The sequence below is a fragment of the Chrysemys picta genome, chromosome 2 (assembly GCF_011386835.1).
Source record: "Chrysemys picta bellii isolate R12L10 chromosome 2, ASM1138683v2, whole genome shotgun sequence".
Classification (NCBI taxonomy): Eukaryota; Metazoa; Chordata; order Testudines; family Emydidae; genus Chrysemys; species Chrysemys picta.
Genome location: NC_088792.1, coordinates 31,132,960 through 31,152,336, shown reverse-complemented (window position 1 = coordinate 31,152,336; position 19,377 = coordinate 31,132,960). Strand labels below are relative to the sequence as shown.

The following is a 19,377-nucleotide window of genomic DNA, read 5'->3' as shown; positions in this document are numbered from 1 at the left end:
CGGTGGACCGCGTCCACAGTACCGAGGCTAGCGTCGACTTCCGGAGCATTGCACTGTGGGTAGCTATCCCACAGTTCCCGCAGTCTCCGCCGCCCATTGGAATTCTGGGTTGAGATCGCAATGCCTGATGATGCAAAAACAGTGTCACGGGGGGTTCTGGGTACATGTCATCAGGCCCCTTCCCCTCCGTCAGAGCAACGGCAGACAATCGATTCGCGCCTTTGTACTTGGGTTACCTGGGTCACCTGTGCAGACAACATACCACGGCAAGCATGGAGCCCACTCTGCACAGCTCACCATCACCATATGTCATCTGGGTGCTGGCAGACGTGGTACTGCATTGCTACACAGCAGCAGCTAATTGCCCTTTGGCAGTAGATGGTGCAGTATGACTGGTAGCCGTCATCGGCTATCTGGGTGCTGGCAGATGTGGGGCTGCATTGCTACACAGCAGCAGCTCCTTGCCTTTTGGCAGTGGATGGTGTATTACGACTGGTATCCGTCATCATCATATCCCTCAGTGAGTTCAATCAGAGGCACCTGGGCAGACATGTTTTGTCTCCTGGCCTATTGAACCGTCTTGACGATGATGGCTAGCAGTCATAGTACATCATTTTCTGCCAAGCACCCAGAAGATGCCGATGCCTATCAGTCATGCTGCACCATCTGCTGCCAGCTTAAGATGTAAAAAATAGATGGACCAGATTTGTTCTGTATTCATTTGCTTCCCCCTTCCTCCGTGAAATCAACGGCCTGCTAAACCCAGGGTTTTGAGTTCAATCTTTGGGGGGGCCATTCTGTGTGACAGTTCTTTGTGTTTCTCTCTGATGCACAGCCACCTTTGTTGATTTTAATTCCCTGTACCTGTAAGCCATGTCGTCACTCGCCCCTCCCTCCCTCCGTCAGACAATAGTTTCGCGCCTTTTTTCAGCCCAGACGCCATAGCACTGGGATCATGGAGCCCGATCAGAACACCGTGGCAATTATGAGCACTATGAACACCACACGCATTGTCCTGGAGTATATGCAGAGCCAGAACATGCCAAAGCAAAACCAGGCGAGGAGGCGATTGCAGCGCGGCGACGAGAGTGATGAGGAAATTGACATGGACATAGATCTCTCACAAAGTACAGGCCCCAGCAATATGCAACTCATGGTGTTACTGGGGGAGGTTCATGGCGTGGAACACCGATTCTGGGCCCGGGAAACAAGCACAGACTGGTGGGACCGCATCGTGTTGCAGGTGTGGGATGATTCCCAGTGACTGCGAAACTTTCGCATGCATAAGGGCACTTTCATGGAACTTTGTGACTTGCTTTCCCCTGCCCTGAAGCGCCAGAATACCAGGATGAGAGCAGCCCTCACAGTTGAGAAATGAGTGGCGATAGCCCTGTGGAAGCTTGCAACGCCAGACTGCTACCGGTCAGTCGGGAATCAATTTGGAGTGGGCAAATCTACTGTGGGGGCTGCTGTGATCCAAGTAGCCAACGCAATCAAAGACCTGCTGATATCAAGGGTAGTGACTCTGGGAAACGTGCAGGTCATAGTGGATGGCTTTGGGATTCCCAAACTGTGGTGCGGCGATAGACGGAACCCATATCCCTATCTTGTCACTGGAGCACCAAGCCACCGAGTACATAAACTGCAAGGGGTACTTTTCAATGCCGCTGCAAGTCCTGGTGGATCACAAGGGACGTTTCACCAACATCAACGTGGGATGGCCGGGAAAGGTACATGATGCTCGCGTCTTCAGGAACTCTGGTTTGTTTCAAAAGCTGGAGGAAGGGACTTTCTTCCCGGACCAGAAAATAACTGTTGGGGATGTTGAAATGCCTATCGTTAACCTTGGGGACCCAGCCTATCCCTTAACGCCATGGCTCATGAAGCCGTACACAGACAGCCTGGACAGGAGTCAGGACCTTTTCAACTATAGCCTGAGGAAATGCCGAATGGTGGTGGAATGTGCATTTGGACGTTTAAAAGCGCGCTGGCGCAGTTTACTGACTTGGATAGACCTCAGCGAAGCCAGTTTTCCAACTGTTATTGCTGCTTGCTGTCCGCTCCACAATATCTGTGAGAGTAAGGAGGAGACATTTATTGCGGGGTGGGAGGTTCAGGCAAATCACCTGGCCGCTGATTACGCGCAGCCAGACACCAGGGCGGTTAGAAGAGTACAGCAGGGCGCGATGCGCATCAGAGAAGCTTTGAAAACGAGTTTTGTGACTGACCAGGCTACGGTGTAAAAGTTCTGTTTGTTTCTCCTTGATGAACCCTCCCCCCACCCCGGTTCACTCTACTTCCCTGTAAGCTAACCACCCTCCCCTCCCCCCTTCAAGCACCGCTTGCAGAGGCAATAAAGTCATTGTTACTTCACATTCATGCATTCTTTATTAATTCATCACACAACTAGGGGGATAACTGCCAAGGTAACCCGGGAGGGGTGGGGGAGGAGGGAAGGACAAGGACACACTGCAGTTTAAACTTTAAAACTTTAAAACTTCAACTCTTATTGAAGGCCAGCCTTCTGATGCTTAGACAATCATCTGGGGTGGAGTGGCTGGGTGGCCGGAGGCCCCCCCACTGTGTTCTTGGGCGTCTGGGTGAGGAGGCTATGGAACTTGGGGAGGAGGGCTGTTGGTTACACAGGGGCTGTAGCAGCGGTCTCTGCTCCTGCTGCCTTTCCTGCAGCTCAACCATACGCTGGAGCATTTCAGTTTGATGCTCCAGCAGCCGGAGCATCGACTCTTGCCTTCTGTCAGCAAGCTGACGCCACCTATCCTCTTCAGCCCGCCACTTGCTCTCTTCAGCCCGTGATTCAGCCTGCCACCTCTCCTCTTGTTCATATTGTGCTTTTTTGCACTCTGACATTGACTGCCTCCACGCATTCTGCTGTGCTCTTTCAGCGTGGGAGGACATCTGGAGCTCCGAGAACATATCATTCCGAGTCCGCTGTTTTCTCCTTCTAATCTTCACTAGCCTCTGTGAAGGAGAAACATTTGCAGCTGGTAGAGGAGAAGGGAGAGGTGATTAAAAAAGACACATTTTAGAGAACAATGGGTACACTCTTTCACGTTAAATTTTGCTGTTCACATTACACAGCACATGTGTTTTCGTTACAAGGTCGCATTTTTCCTCTTATATTGAGGGCCTGCCGGTTTGGTGTGAGAGATCACTCATGCAGTGCCAGGCAACAGAATTCGGCTTGCAGGCAGCCATGGTAAGCCACAGTCTTTTGTCTTTTTTAACCTTCATAACATGTGGGAATGGTTTCAAACAGCAGCGCCCTCATTTCTCAAACCACGGACCCATTGGGTTGGCCATTTAAAATGGGTTTGCAATGTAAAAGGAGGGGCTGTGGTTTCCGGGTTAACATGCAGCACAAACCCAACTACCCCCCCCCCACCCAATTCTCTGGGATGATCACTTCACCCCTCCCCCCCACCGCGTGGCTAACAGCGGGGAACATTTCTGTTCAGCCAAGCAGGAACGGGCACCTCTGAATGTCCCCTTAATAAAATCACCCCATTTCAACCAGGTGACCGTGAATGATATCACTGTCCTGAGGATTACAAAGAGAGATAAGGAATGGATGTTGTCTGCATGCCAGCAAACACCAGGACCATACGCTGCCATGCTTTGTTATGCAATGATTCCAGACTATGTGCTACTGGCCTGGCGTTGTAAAGTGTCCTACCATGGTGGACGGGATAAGGCAGCCCTCCCCAGAAACCTTTTGCAAACGCTTTGGGAGTACATGAAGGAGAGCTTCTGAAGATGTCCCTGGGGGATTTCCGCTCCATCCCCATACACGTTAACAGACTTTTCCAGTAGCTGTACTGGTCACGATTGCCAGGGCAAATTAATCATTAATCATTAAACACGCTTGCTTTTAAACCATGTGTAATATTTTCAAAGGTACACTCACCAGAGGTCCCTTGTGTGCCCTCAGGGTCTGGGAGCACGCCTTGGGTGAGTTCGGGGGTTACTGGTTCCAGGTCCAGGGTGATAAACATATCCTGGCTGTTGGGGAAACCGGTTTCTCCGCTTCCTTGCTGTGAGCTATCTTCATTGTCTTCATCATCATCTTCCTCATACCCCGAACCCGCTTCCCTGTTGCGTGTTTCTCCATTGATGGAGTCAAAGCACACGGTTGGGGTAGTGGTGGCTGCACCCCCTAGCATCGCATGCAGCTTCACGTAGAAGCGACATGTTTGCGACTCTGCCCCGGACCTTCCATTTGCCTCTCTGGCTTTGTGGTAGGCTTGCCTTAGCTCTTTTATTTTCACGCGGCACTGCTGTGCGTCCCTGTAATGGCCTCTGTCCTTCATGGTCTTTGAGACTTTTTCTAATATTTTGCCATTTCGTTTACTGCTCCGGAGTTCAGCTAGCACTGATTAGTCTCCCCATATGGCGAGAAGATCCCGTACCTCCCGTTCGGTCCATGCTGGAGCTCTTTTGCGATCCTGGGACTCCATCACGGTTACCTGTGCTGATGAGCTCTGCGTGGTCACCTGTGATCTCAACGCTGGGCAAACACGAAATGAAATTCAAAAGTTCGTGGGGCTTTTCCTGTCTACCTGGTCAGTGCATCTGAGTTGAGAGCGCTGTCCAGAGCGGTCACAATGAAGCACTGTGGGATAGCTCCTGGAGGCCAATAACGTCGAATTCCGTCCACACTACCCCAAATCCAACCTGCAAAGGCTGATTTTAGAGCTAATCCCCTCGGAGGTGGAGTAAAGAAACCGGTTTAAAGGGCCCTTTAAGTCAAAAAAAGGGCTTCGTCGTGTGGACGTGTCCAGGCTTAATTCGATTTAACGCTGCTAAAGTCGACTTAAACTCGTAGTGTAGAGCGGGCCTAAGTACGTTTCTCAGACCAGAAGAGCTCTGTGTAAGCTCAAAAGCTTGTCTCTCTCAACAACAGAAGTTGGTCCAACAAAAGATATTACCTAAGTATTATCTAGACCATTCCTGACAGGTGTTTGACTAACCTGATCTTAAAAATCTCCAATGATGGAGATTCCACAACCTCCCTAGGCAATTTATTCCAGTGCTTAACCACCATGACAGCTGGGAAGTTTTTCCTAATATCCAACCTAAACCTCCCTTGCTGCAATTTAAGCCCATTGCTTCTTGTCCTATCCTCACAGGTTAAGAAAAACAATCTTTCTTCCTTCTCCTTGTAACAACCTTTTATGTACTTGAAAACTGTTATCATGTCCCCTCTCAATCTTCTCTCTTCCAGACTAAACAAACCCAATTTTTTCAATCTTCCCTCATAGGTCATGTTTTTTAGACCTTTAATAATTTTTGTTGCTCTTCTCTCGACTCTCTCCAATTTGTCCACATCCTTCCTTAAATGTGGTGCTCTGAAATGGACACAATATTCCAGTTGAGGCCTAATCAGCGCAGCGTAGAGCAGAAGAATTGCTTCTCATGTCTTGCTTACAACACTCCTGCTAATACATCCCAGAATGATGTTCACTTTTTCTGCAACAGCGTTACACTGTTGACTCATATTTAGCTTGTGGTCCACTATGACTCCCAGTTCCCTTTCCGCAGTACTCCCTCCTAGGCAATCATTTCCCATTTTGTATGTGTGCAACTGATTGTTCCTTCCTAAATGGAGTACTTTGCATTTGTCCTTATTGAATTTCATCCTATTTACTTCACACCATTTCTCCAGTTTGTTCAGATCATTTTGAATTTTAATCCTATCCTCCAAAGCACTTGAACCCCTCCCAGCTTGGTAATGTCTGCAAACTTTATAAGTGTACTCTATATTATCTAAATCACTGATTAAGATATTGAACAGAGCCGGACCCAGAACTGATCCCTGTGGGACCCCACTCGTTATGCCCTTCCAGCATGACTGTGAACCACTGATAACTGCTCCTTGGGAAAGGTTTTCCAACCAGTTTTGCACCCACCTTATAGTAACTCCATCTAGGTTGCATTTCCCTAGTTTGTTTATGAGAAGATCATGCGAGACAGTATCAAAAGCTTTACTAAAGTCAAGATATACAACATCTACCACTTCCTCCCTATCCACAAGGCTTGTTACCCTATCAAAGAAAGCTATCAGGTTGGTTTGACACAATTTGTTTTTGACAAATCCATGTCGACTGTTACTTATCACCTTATTATCTTCTAGATGTTGGTAAATTGATTGCTTAATTATTTGCTCCATTATTTTCCGGGTACAGAAGTTAAGCTGACTGGTCTGTAATTCCCTGGGTTGTCCTTATTTCCCTTTTTATAGATTGGCACTATATTTGCCCTTTTCCAGTCTTCTGGAATCTCTCCCATCTTCCATGACTTTTCAAAGATAATCGATAATGGCTCAGATATCTCCTCAATCAGCTCCTTGAGTATTCTAGGATGCATTTCATCAGGTCCTGGTGACTTGAAGGTATCTAATTTGTCCAAGTAATTTTTAACTTGTTCTTTCCCTATTTTAACCTCTTCTGTTCCTTCCTCATTTTCACTGGCATTCACTATGTTAGATGTAACAGAGGGTCCTGTGGCACCTTAAAGACTAACAGAAGTATTGGGACCATAAGCTTTCGTGGGTAAGAACCTCACTTCTTCAGATGACTTGCATCTGAAGAAGTGAGGTTCTTACCCACGAAAGCTTATGCTCCCAATACTTCTGTTAGTCTTTAAGGTGCCACAGGACCCTCTGTTACTTTTTACAGATTCAGACTAACACGGCTACCCCTCTGATACTTGACACTATGTTAGATGTCCAATCACCACCAACTTTCTTGGTGAAAACCAAAACAAGGAAATCATTAAGCACCTCTGCCATTTCCACATTTTCTGTTATTATTTCCCCACTCCCCCTCCGCCCCTGCCCCCATTGAGTAATGGGCCTACCCTGTCCTTGGTCTTCCTCTTGCTTCCAATGTATTTGTTGAATGTTTTCTTGTTACCCTTTATGTCTCTAGCTAATTTGATCTCGTTTTGTGCCTTGGCCTTTCTAATTTTGTCCCTACATACTTGTGTTATTTGTTTCTATTCATCCTTTGTAATTTGACCTAGTTTCCACTTTTTGTAGGACTCTTTTTTGATTTTTAGATCATCAAAGATCTCCTGGTTAAGCCACGGTGGTCTCTTGCCATAATTCCTATCCTTCCTACGCAGTGGGATAGTTTGCTCTTGTGCCCTTAATAATGTCTCTTAGAAAAATTGCCAACTGTCTTCTATTGTTTTTCCCCTTAGACTTGCTTTCCATGGGATCTTCCCTACCAATTCTCTGAGTTTGCTAAAGTCTGCCTTCTTGAAATCTATTGTCTTTGTTTTGCTGTTCTCCCTCCTACCATTCCTTAGAATCATGAACTCTATCATTTCATGATCACTTTCACCCAAGCTGCCTTCCACTTTCAAATTCTCAACCAGTTCCTCCCTATTTGTCAAAATCAAATCTAGACAGCCTCTCCCCTAGAGCGCATAACCTTCATAGGGGCTGACCTCAGTGCCATTACCACCATGACTTACCTTACAAAGTAGAGAGTCCTTTGGCAAATAATTATCCACTGGCCATCTCCAGTCAGAATACAACTTCTAAGCAATTATAGCAGGCCAGAGAATCCAGCTCACATAATCAAATAGCTCATGTAAATCAGATTTTAAAGGGAATATTTAAATACAATTTAACTATTGATGATTCTAAAGTATTTTTCTTCCCTTAGAGAGGAAACTATATGAGCTATCAGAAGCAAGAAAGGTTTTGCTTGCAAGTCTGGAATCAAATCTGAAAGATCTGCAACAAGCACAGGCTTTCGCATCTAGCCAACCAAGCTCTATGACTGGTAAGTACAGAGCTGGGCTCTGATCCTGTACTCCTTACTCAGACAAAACTGCAGTTGAGTTTTGTGTTACCATATAAAGGCTTTTTGAGCCTTTATAAAAAGAGCTTTTGCCAGGTTAAGGAGTGCAGGATAGATACTTTAGTAATGTTGTATTGGTAAAGCGGATGATTCTCAGGCTCAGAGAGTTGTTGGGTTTGCAAACCTGTTTTTTACTATTAAAACATTAAACTTAAGTTTGGTTTGAGATTTGTATGGTATAGTGCTTTCATTGCTTACAATCACAATGAAATACTTTTAAAGCTTTTTGTCAATCCCACATGGAAAGAAGATAAACATTTGGAAAAGTTAGGTCCAACTTTAATTTCAACTATTTTCTTTATTCCCTTTCCTTTTAGTTGTATAAAATATTTAAAAGGAAAATTTCTTTGAGTTTTTTAGGTGGCATTAAAAGCCCTTTTTGAGGGGGAAGAAATAATAAGTTGTTGAAGTTTGACCTTGCTTCTTTTTTAAGACAAAACAAAACAGATGCACACACAGGGAGAGAGGAAAGATAAGAGAGGTTCTGTAACTTAATAAAAATAGTAACTTGAAGGTTATCTGCTGAAAAAAATGACAGGCGCAGCCTGTGCTATTACTAGTTACTCTGAAATCTGGCAATTTTTTACCAGTATTAGCTTTCCTTTGTGGACACCTCAGTGTTATAAGATATGACTTGTCCTGGGCTGGCTAAGCTGGACGCCTGTTAGAGAAGTCATAAAGAGAAAGAAGAGTTAGAAGGATTAAGGTCAGGGGAACTGGCACACTAGAGATGCAATAATAGTAGGAACCTCAGATTCACATCTCATATATTGCTCAAGATTTAATCAAGCTGATGGATGGGGTGATGTAACTTGGCTCCCTCTCCTTACCCAGTCTGATCAAAGCAACTTTCTGGATTAGGAAAACGGAAGTCCAATATTGTAAATTTTTGTGACCCCGCAGGTGGCAGCAATTGTGATAATGAGGCTAGCTAACATGCAGTGCATTCTCTTTCTTCTCTCAGTACTTTCTTTGTGTAAGCTTAAGATAATTGACATTGAGAAAAACAGTACGCAGAAAGAGAATGGTAACTTGGTCCTATCAAAAACAGCCAATCAAAACACATATGTTGACATTTCATTCCAATGCCATCTTAGTATGTTGCTATAGCAAATTTGTAACCTCACAAGGAACTTTGAACACTCATTTAGCTTAAACACATCCAGTTTGTACTAATTCTTTGTCTCTAACTTTTGTTTATCTTATCAAATGATTATATTAATAGATTCCAAGGTCAGAAGGGACCATTGTGATAATCTAGGCAGACCTCTGTATAACACAGGCCATAGAACTTGCCCAAAATAATTCCTAGAGCATATATTTTAGAAAAAAACCCATTCAATCTGGATTTTAAAATTGTCCATGATGGAGAATCCACCACAACCCTTTGTAAATACTTCCAGCGGTTAATTGCTCTCACTGTTAAAAACGTATGCTGTATTTCCAGTCTGAATTTGTCTAGCTTCAGCTTCCAGCCATTGGATCATCCTGTACCTTTCTCTGCTAGTTTGAGGAGCCCATTATTAAATATTTGTTCCCAATGTAAGTACCTGTAGACTATAATCAAGTCAACCCTTAACCTTTTCCTTGTTAAGCTAAATTGAACTCCTTGAGACTGTCTCTATAAGGTATTGTTTGCTAATCATTTAATCATTTGTGTGGCTTTTCTCTGAACCCTCTCGAAATAATCATCCTCCTTTTGATTTGTGGACCCCAGCACTGAACACAGTATGCCAGTAGCGGTCACACTAGTGCCAAATACAGATATAATATAATCTCTCTACTCCTACTTGAGATTTCCCTTTTTATGCATCCAAAGATTGCATTAGTCCTTTTGGCCACAGGATCACACTGGGAGCTCATGGTCAGCTGATTATCCACCACGACCCCTAAATCTTTTTCAGAGTCATTGTTTCCCAGGGGAGAGTTGCCCATTGTGTAAGTATGACTACATTCTTTGTTTCTAAATATGTGTGTATAATTTACATTTATGGTTATATTAAAATGCATATTGTTTGCTTGAGCCCAGCTTACCAAGCAATCCAGATCACTCCGTGTCAGAGACCTGTCCTCTTCCTTATTTACCACTTCCCCAATTTTTAAGTCCTCTGAAAACTTTATCAGTGATGATCTTATGTTTTCTTCCAGGTCATTAATAAAAATGTTAAATAGCATAGGGTCAAGAACCAATCCCAGTGGGATCCCACTACAGAATTCAAGGATGATCCCCCATTACAATTACATTTTGAGATCTATCAGTTAGCCAGCTTTTAATCCATTTCATGTCTGCATTGTTAATTTGTATATCTTTCTAGTTTTTTAATCAAAATATCATGCAGTACCAAATCTAATGCCTTACAGAAGTCTAAATATATTACATCAACACTATTACCTTCATTAACCAAACATGTAATCTCATTAAAAAAAAAGTCAAGTTACTTTGAGAGGATTTATTTTCCATAAACCCATGCTGATTGACATTAATTATATTACCCTTCTTTAATTCTTTATTAATTGAATTCTGTATCAGCCACTCAATTATCTTGCCCAGGATCAATGTCAGGCTGATAGACCTATAATAACTCAGGTCATCCTATTTACCCTTTCTAAATATTGGCACAACATTAGTTTTGTTTCAGGCTTCTGGAACTTCCCTACTGTCCCAAATTTATTGAAAATGAACATTAACAGTCCAGAGAGGTCCTCAGCCAACTTTTAAAATTTTCGGCTGAAAGTTATCTTGACCTGATGATTTAAAAATATCTAATGTTAGTAGCTGCTGTTTAATGGCCTCCTGAAATGCTAGTGGAATGGAAAGAGTTATCATATGATATGGCATCATCTGTTTTTTTCCCCAAATACAGAATAGAAATGTTTATTGAACACTTCTGCCTTTTCTGCACTATTATGCATAATTCTACATTTCCATCCAGTAATGGACCAATACCATTGTTAGAATTCTTTTTATTCCTAATAGACTTTAAAAACTTTTTCTTATTGCCTTAACTCTGCTGGCCATATATTTATACTTATGTTCCTTTGCTTCTCTTATCAATTTTCTACAATCCCTAGCTTCTGATTTATATTCATTACTCTCAACTTCCTCTTCCATTTGATATATATTTGTTATTTTTATAGCTGCCTTCACTTCCCCTCTAAGTCAGGTTGGTTCTTCTTTGAGTGATTGCTCATGTGTATTCCACTATAGGTGTGCGTGCTCGCCACGTGCACCGGTGCCGGAAGTTTTTCCCTTAGCAGTATCCGTAGAGGGGGAGCACCGCTGCCACCCCTGGAGTGGCGCCGACATATCGCGCCATAAAGGGGGCTGCGTGCTCCCCCCACCCTCAGTTCTTTCTTGCCGCCAGTGAAGGTAGTCGGAACTTGCTCCAGCTTAGCTTAGCTGCAGCGTTTCTAGCCTTAGTGGTACCCAGTTTCACTGATCTCTTCCTTGCTGAACTTTCTTTCGAGAGTGCCTGGCTCAGGTCATGCCCCATGGCCCAAGCTTCAAGTCGTGCAACTCCTGTTGCAACTCCATGCCCAGAAGTGATCCACACAATCAGTGTCTTCGCTGTTCGGGCGAGGCTCACGTTAGTGACAAGTGCAAGATCTGCCGCTCCTTCAAGCCGCGGACAAAGAAGGAGCGTGAGATCCGACTCCTAGCTCTGTTAATGGAGTCGGCATTGGCCCCGGCACTGGCACGTCGAGCCGACACCGTGCCGGGCTCCATGTCTTCAGCGCGTGGTGAAGCGCCTCCGGTGTGCCGTTCCGAAGCAGCACCTGGTACCGCATCCTCAGTGCTCAGCGAGGCGCTGTCGACGTCCCGGCACCGCTCTCCAGCTAAGAAGCCAGGGAAGTCTCAGCGGCGCCAAGAGAAGGACAGGGGTGAGGCCAGACCCAAGTTGGGCAGCCCGCGATCCCCATCGGGACAGAGATCTCCGACTCGGGCTGAGCGGAGTAGTCCAGTCCTGTCCGCGCGAGTCTCGCCGGAGGTACGCATGCCTTCGATGCCAGAGGCAGCTCATGACATCTTAGCGCTTCCGGTGCCAGGAGCGCCGCCTCAGTTGGGCCTCCAGTCCCATGGGAAGCCACCTTTGGGTGCCCATCAGCCCTCCCCGGAGGTGTCGGAGGTCGAGACACTGTCCCAGGTCGAGGTGCCGAGCAGAGTCCCAAGGCATATGTCGACTCCACATCCAGACTCTTCGATGAGCGGATCCCACTCCTCTGTTCTCGGACGCCATTGAGGAGGTGACAAGAGACGTCGCCGTTCCTCTTCCAGCCGCTCTGAGAGGAACAGGTCTCTGCGCCGTCGGCACCGGCGCTTGGACTCAAGTGTCCACCATCGCAGACGCCATGCCCGCAGCGCGTTCCGAGAGTCCCCGGCACCGCAGCACCATGGCCACAGGAGCCGCAAGGAGTCCAGAGACAGTTCCTCAGACATTTACCTGTCAACATCGTCCAGGTCGAAGTCTCGGGGCAGGAGCCGTCACAATACAGACCTCTCCAGTCATTCCTACGGCACTGTGCGCTCTTCCAGGACTTTGGCTTCGGCACGCAGCCGTCTCTCCCTGGGCCGCACCGCGCCACAAGAACAACCAGACCTGCCGCCCGATGCGCCTCAGTTCCAGGCCGTGCCCTGGCAGGGACAATGGTGCTAGTGGGCACCGTGGCCTCAGGCACCTGCGCAGCCAGGACCTTGCTCCGTGGCGGGAGCCTTTCAGGGCCACCCTGCGTCGCCTCCCCGGCACCGGGATCTGGCCGTGGGCGCCGAACCCCCAGCACCGAACCCGGACGTGGAGCCCCTGATGCCATTGGCCGCCGAAGGCACCGCACCTTCCACCTCTTTGGCACAGGGCGATTCGGTTGCGGTACCTCCTCCCTCTTCCCAAGAGGACTTTAAAGCACATCAAGAGCTGCTTCGGAGGGTGGCAGCCAACCTCGAGCTCTGGGCCGAGGAGATGGAGGAGCCCTCTGATACTCTCTTCAATGTCCTTGCCTCCTCGTACCGGGGCGTGTGGCGCTCCCTTTCCATCAGGGAGTCGCCAATATCACCCCGGCCTCTCTTGCGCCTATTTCCAAGAAGGCCGAGAGGAAGTACTTCGTCCCCGCGAGGGGTCTCAAGTACCTTTACACCCACCCAGCTCCAAACTCCCTGGTGGTAGAGTTGGTCCACCACTGTGAGCGGAATGGCCAGCCCGCACCCATGCCAAAGGACAAGGACGCTCATAGACTTGATACCTTTGGAAAAAAGATTTATTCATCAACGAGTTTCCAGCTCAGAGTAGCCAACCATCAGGCGCTTCTGAGCCGTTATGAGTTTAATCTTTGGGGATCCCTCCCCAAGTTCGAGCCCCTCATTCCTGACAAGGATGTGAAGGAGTTCCGGGCGCTGATCGAGGAGGGTGCAGCCGCCACCAAAGCTGCTCTCTAGACGGCTTCGGATGCGGCAGCCACAGCGGCTCGTTCGATGGCTTCCGCGGTTTCCATGCGACAGGCATCATGGCTCTCGCTTTCCCAGCTGTCGTCAGAATCCCAGTCCATAATGCAGGACTTGCCGTTTGATGGCAAGGCCCTTTTTGCGGACCAGACAGACGCCCCTCTGCATGGGATGAAGGACTCCCGCACCACCCTGCAGATGCTAGGCCTGTACATCCCGCCTGCCAAGGACAAGCCCAGGCCTCAACCCTCTGCTCCGCAAGCTAGGGGCAGATATGAACCCCCACCTAAGCAGCAGAGGAAACAAAGGCATAGGTCCCAACGCCAATCCCGCTCGGCCCCACGGCCTGGGGCCTCAAAGGCCAACCGGCCAGGAAAACGGCATTTTTGACTCTTGGGGGGGGGGTCAATGGGCCTGTTGCCAGTGTACCCCCCACCCAGTTAATGAAGTTGCCTTTTATAAACCGTTTATCGGACTTCCAACTGCAGTGGTCCCGCATAACATCGGACCAATGGGTCCTCAGCACCATCTCCCAAGGGTACAGGCTGCAGTTTGTTTCAACCCCTCCCAACTGTCCCCCATCCGGGCAGCCGGCCGGGGTCCCGGAGCATGCCCTCCTCGTCCACCAGGAGGTAGAGCGCCTCCTCTCTTTGGAAGCGGTGGAAAGGGTACCTCGGGAATACCAGGGCAGGGGTTTTTACTCCAGGTATTTCCTCATCCCCAAGGCGAAGGGTGGGCTTCGGCCCATCCTTGACCTGCAGAATCTCAACCAGTTCCTGGTGTGTTGCAAATTCCACATGGTGTCCCTGGCCTCTATTATTCCATCCCTAGACCAGGGGGATTGGTTTACGGCGCTGGACCTCCAGGATGCGTACTTTCACATCCATATTTTCGAGGGTCACAGGCGCTTCCTTCGTTTCCTGGTGGGTCAGGACCACTTCCAGTTTACGGTCCTCCCCTTTGGCCTTTCTAATGCCCTCAGGGTATTTAAGAAGTGTATGGCGGTGGTGGCAGCCCACCTCAGGAGGAATGGGCTGCAGATTTTCCCCTACCTCGATGACTGGCTGCTCAAGGGCCAGTCTCACTCTCTTGTGCAGCAGCAGACGAGCTTTCTGCTAGACACCTGCGCGGCTCTAGGCCTACTGGTAAACAAGAAAAAATCCACATTAATTCTGGTTCAGTGCATAAGCTTTATAGGGGCGCTGTTAGATTCCCGGGTGGCCATGGCCTCCCTCCCATGGGACAGATTCAAGATGCTCAAAGCTCTCATCGCCGTGGTCACGGCCTTTCCAGTAACCACGGCATGGGTGTGCCTTCAAATCCTAGGCCACATGGCAGCATGCACCTATGTGGTGCGACATGCCAGGCTTCGGATGCAGCCCCTGCAGCTCTTGCTGGCCTCCCAGTCATGGGAATCATCCCACTAGGGTTTCAGTAAGGCCAACTAAATCAAATTTATGCTCATAAATAAGCTATTCCAATTCCTTTTTTGTTACCTTTTGTTTATATAATATGTTGAGATGAATTTTGTAACCATTCACCTGGAAAGATTTAAAGTGTGCAAAGCTTAAACTGGAACAGAAGATTGATTCAGTAGAAGTTAGTTTTTTAATTCTTCCTCTGGATATCCCTTGTAGACTAGTAAGGAAGATAAAGAAAATACTTTTATTAAGTGTGGAATGGAGTATGTACTAAAGAATATGTTGTTCTAACACCAGAAAAGTGTCACATACATTGACTGCAGTTGTGTATGCTTTAGAGAGAATATGTTTTCTTTTAAATGTTTGCCATTATTTGGTTACTAGATATTTCCCAGCTCAGGACTGTGACAGTTCAGATATACACTGAAGGCCTACTTTTGACCATTGCCTGCCTTTGTACAATGCTGTAACAGATAAAACAATGTATAAGACGGAAGGAGACTTTGTTTTATTTTTCTGGATGTATTCTTAAATATAAAAACTAGATACAGTTTTTACTGAATGGAACATAATGGTTTATGTGGTTTCATTCTATTGTCTAAAAGATCATTTTAGATTGTCTGTAGCAATTGTACACTACATGTATATAGAGTGGTTATTGCAGAAATGCAAAAGCCCCTGTTTAGTGTTCCATATTTTGTTTATTTCATTTTACAGAGTGTACCTATTCAAGATTTTCTCTATTTAATGCACTAAAATCTTCCTCTCTCTTTAGCGAGCAAAGTAGATGAGCTAACCAAGAAAAGAGAGATTTTGGCTGCAAAGCTGGAATCAAATCTAAAGGATCTGCAACAGGCACAGGATTTTGCAGCAGGCGAGATAGGAAAAGAGAGATCAAGTGGTGAGTGCAAAGTAAATAACTTACAGTCAGCAAAAATAATGATTTGGGGGTGAGGGGGTCTTCCAGGATCCTCTGTGGACTGAATGCTTGAACCAAGAATATAAATTCTGTCATTTTCATTTATGAATACTCAAGATTAGATCCACAAAGGGGAGTTAGACTCAGCATTGCAACATCTAACATTTAGGTGCCCTACTGCCTTGTTAAATCCACAATCCTAAATTAGGTGCCCAGGCTCCTCTCCCTGGGCAGAATTAGGTGCGTAAGAATGTGATTCACAAAAACCAGCACACTGTGTGGGGAGCTGGCTAAGCTGGCAGGTAGGAAGCTGTTCCACTTTGTATAAATACTTAAATATTCATTGGGCCAGAGAGAATGAGAGTGATTCTGTAGGCCAGTGGTTAGGGCACTGGGAGACCCAGGTTCCAGTCCCTGCTGCAGTGTGTATTTAAGTATTTCAGATAAAGTGGAACAGCTTCAACAAAAGATTGAGACACTCCCCAGAATATACTGTATAGCCAAGTGATAAGGGACTCTCCTACAAGGTAGTGGGTCTAAGTCCCTACTCCAATTCAGGCAGAGTAGGAATTAGAGCTTGATCTTCCATATTCTGGGTGAGTGTCCTCTAACTATCTCAGATTAAATCATGCAGTTATATAAACCATAATGAAGAACAAAGTGAAATGTTTAGGATTGGTAAATGATACTATATGCAATCCATACTGTTAAACGGCCATTAGCCAACCACTGTCCTCTTGTGGCTTCTCAGTGAGGTATATATTTTCCAGGGATAATGCAAAACAGTTGTTCTGCATTTGTGAGTATATTCAAGGCAAGATGTGAATCTCTTTAGCACCTATGAAATCAAGTTGACAAGTAGTGACATTTGACTCCTAAATATCTTATGAACATTACAAAAACATGCCCATGTTCCTAAACAATGACATTGATCTCAACATATTCTACCAATCTGTTTGCCTCAGGCACAGTAGGTCAAATTCAGCCCTGGCATAAGTGGGTACACCTATTCCTGTACTCAGTGGAGTTTCCCCATACATATGGAATTGAGTAACTTATGTTTTAAGACCTATGTAAAGTCTGAAAATAAATTCTAGTTGCCTGGAAGACTGTAGTGGCTTCTGTGAACACATTACTTTCCATCATTTAAACATATTTGTTAAATTATTGTTAAATGAACTAAGTAAAAAAGAAATCTCGGTGTAAAATCTTTACTGGGCACGTGCCACACAGCCACTTTTTAGTGTGAAATATCTTTGTTTTAAATTTAGGTGGGGCTGCTATTTTATGCTGAAATAGAAAGTATAAATGTTTAATAGTTTAAATAATCTCTCTGTAGAGAAAGAGAGACTACAATTACCAGACTTTAGGAAAGTAGCAAGTCAACCATCAAATTGGCAAATACCGAAGTCAGTGTCATCACTTGCAGGTCTGCAGCCAACATTAAGTGAACTATCTGGTGAGTACAGAGTTAATATTTGTTAAAACTACCACATATTAAATGCCCCCCAGTGTCATTAATGTAGAGTTAAGATTGCCTAATGGTGCCTTGTGTCCTTCCAGAATATTGAGAATGGCTAAACTTGAACCTCTGAAAACAAGGAAACCACTCCACCCTCACAATGCAACCTTAATTCTGCCCCCTGGAGCAATAATCACTGGGAATGGTTCAGTAATGTTGGTGCCATAATAAGTAGAGCTAAGGAAAGACTATGAGAAGGTCCCATTTTTGTGCTGAGTTCAAGATTTGAATTGCATAATTTATCTGCATGTACACCAGTTTCATTTACTGTGTGTACTGAATGATGGAGCAACGTTGAAGAGGGTTGGAAGAGTTGTCACTGTGATGCAAGGAGAGGTGCTTGTGTACCTTGAGGGATTAAGTATGCATCACTTCATAGCTGAGTTCTGTCCTTGTCTTGGGGTCTTGTCATGAGATTTGTCAGCAGTTGGCTGTTACATCGTGCGGCTGCTTCGTGTACAGCAACATCCCTCATTGAGCACCTATCAACCCTAGTACCTATCAGAGGCTCCAGCTTGGTTGACAAACAGAGCCCTACGGCCTGGGTGAAATTGAATCCTGTGTCCTTACCAATGGCCGTTCTGGACCCAGTCCACTTCCAGGTAATCTCCACACCCTCCCCACTCTACTTCATCCAGCAAGAGTCAGGAGCTGCCCACTCAGATGCAGCAGGTAACCAACCTCGGTACCGGGCCCGGAGCCAAGCAAGAGGAAATTGCTTCAGTTGCTCTTCCCTTGGCAGAATCGAAGGAGATTCCACTGACACTGGCCCTGGCTTCTGCTTCCTCCTACTCCTCATCCAATGAGGCAAATCTGAGAGTGCTTCTCCAGTGCTGGTTGATTATAGAGCCCATCAGGACCTGTTAAAAGAGGGTGGCATCTGCCTTAAATATCCAGATAGAAGAGGTTCAGGAGAAATTTCAGGCTAGTATACCTCCTACCTTCAGTGGGATCTTCTTGAGTGGCTTTCCCAATCAATGCAGCTAACCTGGGGCCCACTGAAATGTAGTGGCAGACCCATCTTACCTCCCACCTACAGCAAAAAGGGCAGAAAGAAGGTATTATGTCCCCTCACAGGGTTTTGAACATGTTTTACAACCATCCTCCCTAGAGTCACTAGTAGTCTCGGCTGCCAATAAGAGAGAGTGACAGGGTCATCAAGCATCTACACTAAAAGGGAAAGAGGCAAAGAAGCTAAATCTCTTTGGCAGAAAGCTTTATTCCACTCATAACTGCTATCAAGCACTGCTGTCATGTTATGATTTTAGCCTTTAGGATAATGTATTAAAGTTCAAAGATAAGTTGCCAGAGGAGGTGAGACAGGAGGTTATCACAATGGTGGATGAGGATAAATTGTTGACCAGACCAGTTTGGATGCTGGGGATTTGGCAGCTTGGGCCATAGTGATGCATAGTGTGTTTCTGGCTTCAGTGATCTGGTCTCCGTCAAGAGGTCAAAGTGACCATACAGGACCTGCCCTTTGAGGGGCCATTGCTTTTTTTTTATGTGCAAACAGATGACAAGCTGCACAGCCTTGATGACTCGAGGGTGATGCTCAAGTCTTTGGTTACTTATACACCTGCCACAAAGATGAAGCAGTTTTATCCACTCCAGCCTCACTGGTATCTGCTTTCATGCCTTGCAACAAAGGACCTAACTAGAAGAAAGGCAGAGTTTACAGGAAAAGATCTCTGAAGCTACCAGTTCATCAGGGCAGCCTAAGAGTTCCAAGAAAGCACTTTGACGCATTAGTTGATGTAGCATATCAGTTCCCAGAGTGCTGCCCTGCTTTTTGCCAGCTGTCTGTCTCACTACCTAAGTGCTTGGTCCTGCATCACTGCAGACCAATGGGTCTTAAGCACGGCAACACATCAGAGCCACAGGAAATTCCTGAGATTTGTGATCAACAAATCCCACTACCAGTTTACTGTACTACACTTTGGCCTGTCTGCAGCTCCTCATATATTCACACAATACATGGCAGTAGTGGCAGCCTTCCTGAGAAGTCAATTCACATGGTTCCTTATCTGGATGACTGGTTGCTAAGGGGTCAGTCCCAGGCTCAGGTACTGTCCAGGGTGAAGCTCATCCAATCCACCTGTGGTACACTAGGTGAAGTCACACACACAGAGAAGTCAATACTGTCACCTGTACAAAAAATAAAGTGAATAGGGGCGCTCTTGGACTCTATG

General features: G+C 46.1%; 1 long non-coding RNA gene across 1 annotated transcript; it reads left to right on the top strand.

The window, feature by feature from the left end:
- Positions 1-7,691: 7,691 nt before the first annotated feature.
- LOC135981085 (uncharacterized) lies at positions 7,692-17,123 on the top strand. The gene is made up of 3 exons (XR_010598051.1): positions 7,692-7,811; positions 15,520-15,645; positions 17,003-17,123. It is a non-coding gene; the product is annotated as an uncharacterized LOC135981085 (long non-coding RNA).
- The last annotated feature ends 2,254 nt before the right edge of the window (positions 17,124-19,377 follow it).